Source organism: Apium graveolens, chromosome 2 (assembly GCF_009905375.1).
Source record: "Apium graveolens cultivar Ventura chromosome 2, ASM990537v1, whole genome shotgun sequence".
NCBI classification, from domain to species: domain Eukaryota; kingdom Viridiplantae; phylum Streptophyta; class Magnoliopsida; order Apiales; family Apiaceae; genus Apium; species Apium graveolens.
Genome location: NC_133648.1, coordinates 166,446,239 through 166,452,488, shown reverse-complemented (window position 1 = coordinate 166,452,488; position 6,250 = coordinate 166,446,239). Strand labels below are relative to the sequence as shown.

Sequence of the window (6,250 nt, the reverse complement as noted above, 5' to 3'; positions counted from 1 at the left end):
AATAAAAAGCTCCCGTTTATCGAAAATACGAGTTTTATTGATTTACTGAAACGAATATTGTATCGAAAATGTTACGCCGGGACCCGCGTAGGACAAACCGTACGCCGGATCGAAAAAGTCGAAACATGGAATATGTTCGGAATATTACAATTAGGTTAGGAAGGAGTTCTCAGAAGAGTTTCGGGTTCCAAAAACATAACAACGGATGACGTCGGTTGGTTCCCGTTTTTATAAAATAGATTTTAAATACTCGGAAAAAGATTTTATAAATTTCTTATGATCCTTATAAATCCATAAATCAACATAAAAATAATTAGGAAGTTATGACAATTATCTATATTTTATTTTGGACATAAAAATTAAAATACTTAATTAATAATATTTTTAAACATCCAAACGCATTTAACACTTAACAATTAGTTCACAGAATAGATACTGAACACATATATTAAGCAAAAGTAATTACACGATATATCCCGGATATTACAGAATAACATTCTGCCTGATATGGTATACCCTTCCATCTATCATAAAATATAACAAAATATGTTCTTTCAAAACAAAATGGTAAACCATTTATACAGATTCAAGTCGATTCAATCTTTCAGGAGTTGCTCCAACACCTAGTTCACTAAAGGAATTTGGATTGTTGGTAGGGTTATGTACTCTTCTTTCATCAGAACTACTCAATCCAGATTTATCTCTTGCTTCCTTTCCTGTAACAACTCTTGCTTCAAAACCACTTGTTGCAGTCTTCAAAGGTTGAGTCTGTTTAGTTTTGGTGAAGCCTGGTAGGAGTATCTTTGAAGGTTTAACGTGAACAATGTCAGAGGTTTCCTTTTCCTTATCTTCTGATATCAAGCCAATTTGAACTATATCAGAGGTTGCTTGCTTCACTGTCATATCATAACTTAGTATATATTGACTCTGAACAACATGAGCCATGTTAGAGGTTGTTTGAGAAATCTTCTTTGTCATCAGAGTAAGACTAGCATCTTCATCAGTTATTTCTTCATCCATGACTGGCATATAAACATTTACAGGTTCATCAACTTTTTCTTTGCCCTTGGACCTTGGATCAATTTCCACTTATGATTTGGCTTTGGTTGCCTCATAATTTGTTCTTTCCTTTATCACAATACCCTTAAGCTTTGGAAATTTCTTTTCAACAACAGAAGCTTTAGATTTTTATCTTGACACCTTCTGCTTTAAGTCTAGCTTCTTCTTCCTTTACACTCTCAAAGTCCATTCCTGGATTTTCTTTAAGAAATAACTCCCTTAAAATTTCTTCATCAAGTTTCAGATGTTCACCAGAACTTATCCTTTACCAGTATCAGAACTTATTCTTCTCCCAGTATCAGAATTTGTTCCTTGACTTGTAATTCTAGCTTTACTTGATGAAAATCCTTTGCCTTGACCTTGACCTCTACCCTTATCAGAGTTTCCCTGGTCATCATTTCCATCATCCTTTCCCTTCAATGTCCACTACACCATAGATGGCCTATCGCAATGGTTTAATCATGAGTGTTACATAATTATGTTACCTTAGGTATGCCCATCTTAGCCTACCGCAACATAGTATTTTTGATGTTACAATAGCCTTTGTAACATGTTACTATAGCATCAAAGTGTTACATATGGTAACATGTGAAAATTTATGTTACAATAGGCTTTTAATGGATAAAAAAAATAATATTTTACAAATAATTAAATATATATAATTATTTGACTTGAAAAATATCAATTTTGATAATATAATAAAATAATAATATTAAGATTAGCTAAGATTGATAAAATATTTTTTTGTTAATTTTGTAAACTATACTAATTAGTGGCTGATAATTTTTTATTAATAAAAAATTTGAGCCATATTTAAACTTAAAAATTTATCAAAAATAAAATAAAATTAGGAGTAGTTTTTTGGAATGTACTTGGGCTCTTAGCGAGGCGGGCTCTCAAATTATTTGGGCTAAACTTCTCTCTCACAGTCGCTCTCTCAATCTAAACTTCTCTCTCTCAATCGCCCTCTCAGCTTTCAATTGAATTAGATTAGTTTAATTAGAGCTAGGATTTTATATTGGTAATATCTCACAAATTCCAGTCAGGGTTTTTAATTGGAATTAGGGTTTTTTAATTGGAATTGGGAGTCAAATCAGCTTGCGTCTACATTAAGGTACAGTTATATACCCTCTCGCTCTCCCTCTCCCTCTCCCTCTCTATCTCCTTCTGATTTTGTGTGTATGTTATGGTTTTGGTTTATTTTGTAAGAATCAAGTTCGTTAACAATCTCCATGTTTGTTTAAATTTTCATTCGGCGGTTTATTTTCTGAGATTTGTAATGGTTTGGAGATTTATTGTTAAATGATTTAGTTGATAAAGTGGCGAGCGTAATATTAACGTTGTTAGTTGTCATTAGAGATATATTATAATTTAGAATGTAAATATGTATATATATGTTCAACATCTCAAAATTCAATTACCAGTCAATTTTAAGCAGTAATTCTTGATTTGATAAACTGCCAATCAGATAAAATTTGAACTTCTGCGTTAATTACCCACACAGGCTTTATTGAGTTTTATGGGCACGCCATTTCATATATGCTACTAGAATTTTTTTTCCAGCGTGTATGTATACCACCGTTTTTGTGTGTGGCTTCATATTATAGTTTCTATGTTTAAACTCAGCTATATAATTCACAGATTGTTCTCGAGTTCTGTATATGGTTTATAGAACATAATTGATGTGAAGATCATGTATCAGGCTATTCTATAGGGGTTTTCTCAGCGCCAATATAATTTATTGAATAGATTATTTACTATATTTTACTTTTACAAGAGTTGTCCAAACTACTGCTGCATGAATATTTATTCTAATGATTTTAGCCATCTATAAAAATATTGCATTATGTGACACTATCTTAGAAGATTTGGGTTTCTTTCAGTTTGATGTTGTTAAATTTTTCTTTCAGTGGCCTTCAAGCTGTCGAAGGTAAAACCTGATGATAACCCGCAGCTTCTGTATATTATCCTTTTTGGGAAGAAGGCGAAGGTAGTATTTTATACAGTTCTGTTATTATTGGAAAAAAATAATTCTCATAGTTATGCTAATTATTAATATTTCTCTAAATTCCCTTGTAAATGTGTTTGTTCTCATTAATCAAATTACTTTAAGATTTGATCTATTATAAGTTAGCTAGGTATTCATCACAACATTATATTGCAGGTGCACACATTAAAAAAGAACATTGGGTTGTTTTCAGGCTTTGTGTGGGCTGAGAATGAGGTAAGAGCCAAAGATCTTATATCTTGAATTGCTAAGCCTTTATTTTTGCCTGATCTTTGTAGATGGAATAGCGGAGTAGACAAACAGTCAATATTTTTTATGGCCCGGCTTAGGGAATTTTACTTTTCAGTTATGATTGTGTAGTACTGCTTGTTTATTTATAGAACATTCTATAGTTAGAACAGGCTTACAAGGTACTTCTTCAAGAACAAGTTGTAAAATGGCCGGGATAAGCGACAATAGAAGTGCCTTTCCCGTTCTTACACTTGATTCGTCTCTTCTTCAAGGTACTTCTTCTCGTCTTTACAATTGCTGAAAGCCGGCCAATTGTGACTAGTAAGTATCTGGATCCATTTATCTGTTACTTTGACTCTTGAGAATTTCACTTTTTAAATTTGTGTTACAACTTTTTTTTAAATGTTTTATTTTTATTAACAGGGAGGTTTGCAAAAGCATCAGTTCCAACATGTGATTAGGTGTTTGGAGTGAGAAGCGGAGACACTTGCTTCGGCATTTCTAAGAGTTTTTCCCTGTCAACTACTGAATTTAGCTCCATCAATCCCAACATCAATTGTGTTGCATTGTTTGTCGGACAGTGGCTCTGTGTTGTCGGAAGTGCTTGATATATTGATTTGAATCTGAAACAGTAGTTGATGAGCTCCTGCATCAACTAAATAAAAAGGGTTGGTTAACAGTTCTATAGTTGTTCTCGGTCAAGATACTGCTTCTGCTATAAATAATGTTAGCAATTGGACCGGCACAGTTTATATGTGCTCATTGATCGGAGCCTTTTTTAGTGACCCATATTGGGGAAGATTTATGACCTCTACAATCTTTCAGCTGATACTTGTGCTGGTGATTTTTCTACTTTACTATTTTGTTTGGTCTGTACTCTCACTCTCTTACGGTGGCATTGGATTATTTTACCTAGCAATTTACTTGGTGGCCTTTGGCTATGGTGGCCATCAGCCTAGTCTAGCTACCTTTGGAGCAGATCAATTTGATGAAAAAAAACCAAAGCAACAAAAGTCTAAAGCAGTTTTCTTCGGTTACTTCTACTTTGCACTAAATGTAGGGTCACTTTTTTCAAACATAATTCTTGTGTATTTCAAAGATGCTGGCATGTGGACGCTTCTGTTTTGGATTTCCACAGCTTCTGCTATTATAGCATTAATATCTTATATTGGTTATTCCAAAAGATATAGTTTTAAGACAACAGAATTTCACAAATTAGATAAATTTATTCTTGTTCAATCATAAGTGATTTATTAGATATTAGTTCCATAAACCTACCTGTACTATTCTCAAACTAGAAAGAAACAACTATCATAGTCGTACGTTTGGTTGTTTAATTTACGAGTAATTGCATTTTTATTTTGATTTGTGATTATATTACTGTTTGGTTTTGAACAGAGGGAAAGCTAATACCTATTGAACTCAGAAATGAAGAAGCAGCTCTCCGTCAAGAAATTGACCACGAAGATCAAAACACTGCTGGTAATTTCTTGATTAATTGTATTCTTTTGTTTTTAGAGTTAATTGTCTTGATTAATCGCATTCTTTTGCTGTATTTTTGTAGATAATGTACTTTTACTCTTACATTTCGGTTGTTAATGACCTTTTTGACGGAATAATATGAAGTTGCTAAACTATTTAAATTTACTTAACAATATGATCTTGTTTAACTAACACATTGTTCATAATAATTTGCTTGATGTTGAAACCTTTTGCAGGCCAGAGTTCAGTGTGTTCAGTTGGATGGATCTATTACTATTATGACATGAGATGCTACCATCACAAGATTTATCGTGGATCCAGATTGCGAGCTTGAAAGCAGGAGGGGTTGCAATTAATCTCATAGTGGCATCACTGTTTTTTACTATCTTCTTTTGCGTACTCCAAGTGTTATCGTACTATATTTCAGATTTTAATTTATCGTACTCTAGACTATAGACTATGTACTTGTTCTTTGGATTATGCGGAGTTGATGGTGAAATGTGTGAAAATTGAAGTAGTATTTGGTGGGGGTTTGTGAAAACCGATTTGAATTGTTTATATGTTGACTTTTATGAAAAAAGGTTTATACCATGTTCAATTTACAAATAAATCATATCAATTTTTTTTTTTAGAAATATGTTACATTAGGTACTTCAATGTTACAAACAAACTAGTATAATATAATACAGATCATTATAAAATTGTTACAGTAGGGAAAAAAATGTTACAATGATTTTGTGGCCCATAGGTAGGCCCACATGTGGGGTCCAATTTTTTTGCAAATTCTAAGTGCGAAAGTAACATACATAGTGTAATACTATAGACATAGTTTGATGTTACCTTTGACTGCTATTGTAACACAAATGTCAATGTTACACTAGGGCAAAAGTAATGTTACCTTAGGGGCCAAAGGTAACTCGAAAAAAAGCAACTTAAATTTTATGTTACCATACGGCTTTTTCTGGCTTTGGTAACATTTTTTTGGGCCTGTTTTAACATTTTCTTGGAGTTACTATAGGCCATTTATGGTGTAGTGGTCTGAATAGATTTGCATTTGGCCTTAATCACTTTCTCCCCCTTTTTGGCATCAGCAGGTAAAAGAAGAGAGACAAGCAATTCCACTGAGGATTGGATCTCATTGAGTTGAGTTTGCTGAGAAGCTTGATTCTTTAAAAGTTCATCAATCTGAGTTTGTTGCTTCTCCTGAGTTTTCTCAATGTAGGCAATTCTGTCAAAGGCAGGTTTGAAAAATCTGTTCTTTTCAAGTTTCATATTCATATCTTGCTGGATCAAGGTTTCTTGAATTTTATTCACCTTGGCATGAGTTGTTGAGTGTTGACCTTGAAGGTGCCTAGTACTCAATGTAGTAACTCTCAGCTATGCCTTGAAATCATTATTTAACAACATTTCATCAGCTTTTCCCAGATCAGCAAGAATCTTTTCAGAAAGAAGAAAATTAACTATGTTCCA

At 33.0% G+C, this 6,250-nt stretch overlaps 1 long non-coding RNA gene across 1 annotated transcript; it reads left to right on the top strand.

Annotated features, from left to right (window-relative positions):
- The first annotated feature begins 1,986 nt into the window (after positions 1 to 1,986).
- LOC141706115 (uncharacterized) lies at positions 1,987 to 4,325 on the top strand. Its single transcript, XR_012568647.1, has 5 exons — positions 1,987 to 2,173; positions 2,970 to 3,049; positions 3,224 to 3,283; positions 3,460 to 3,619; positions 3,722 to 4,325. It is a non-coding gene; the product is annotated as an uncharacterized LOC141706115 (long non-coding RNA).
- Positions 4,326 to 6,250: the final 1,925 nt, after the last annotated feature.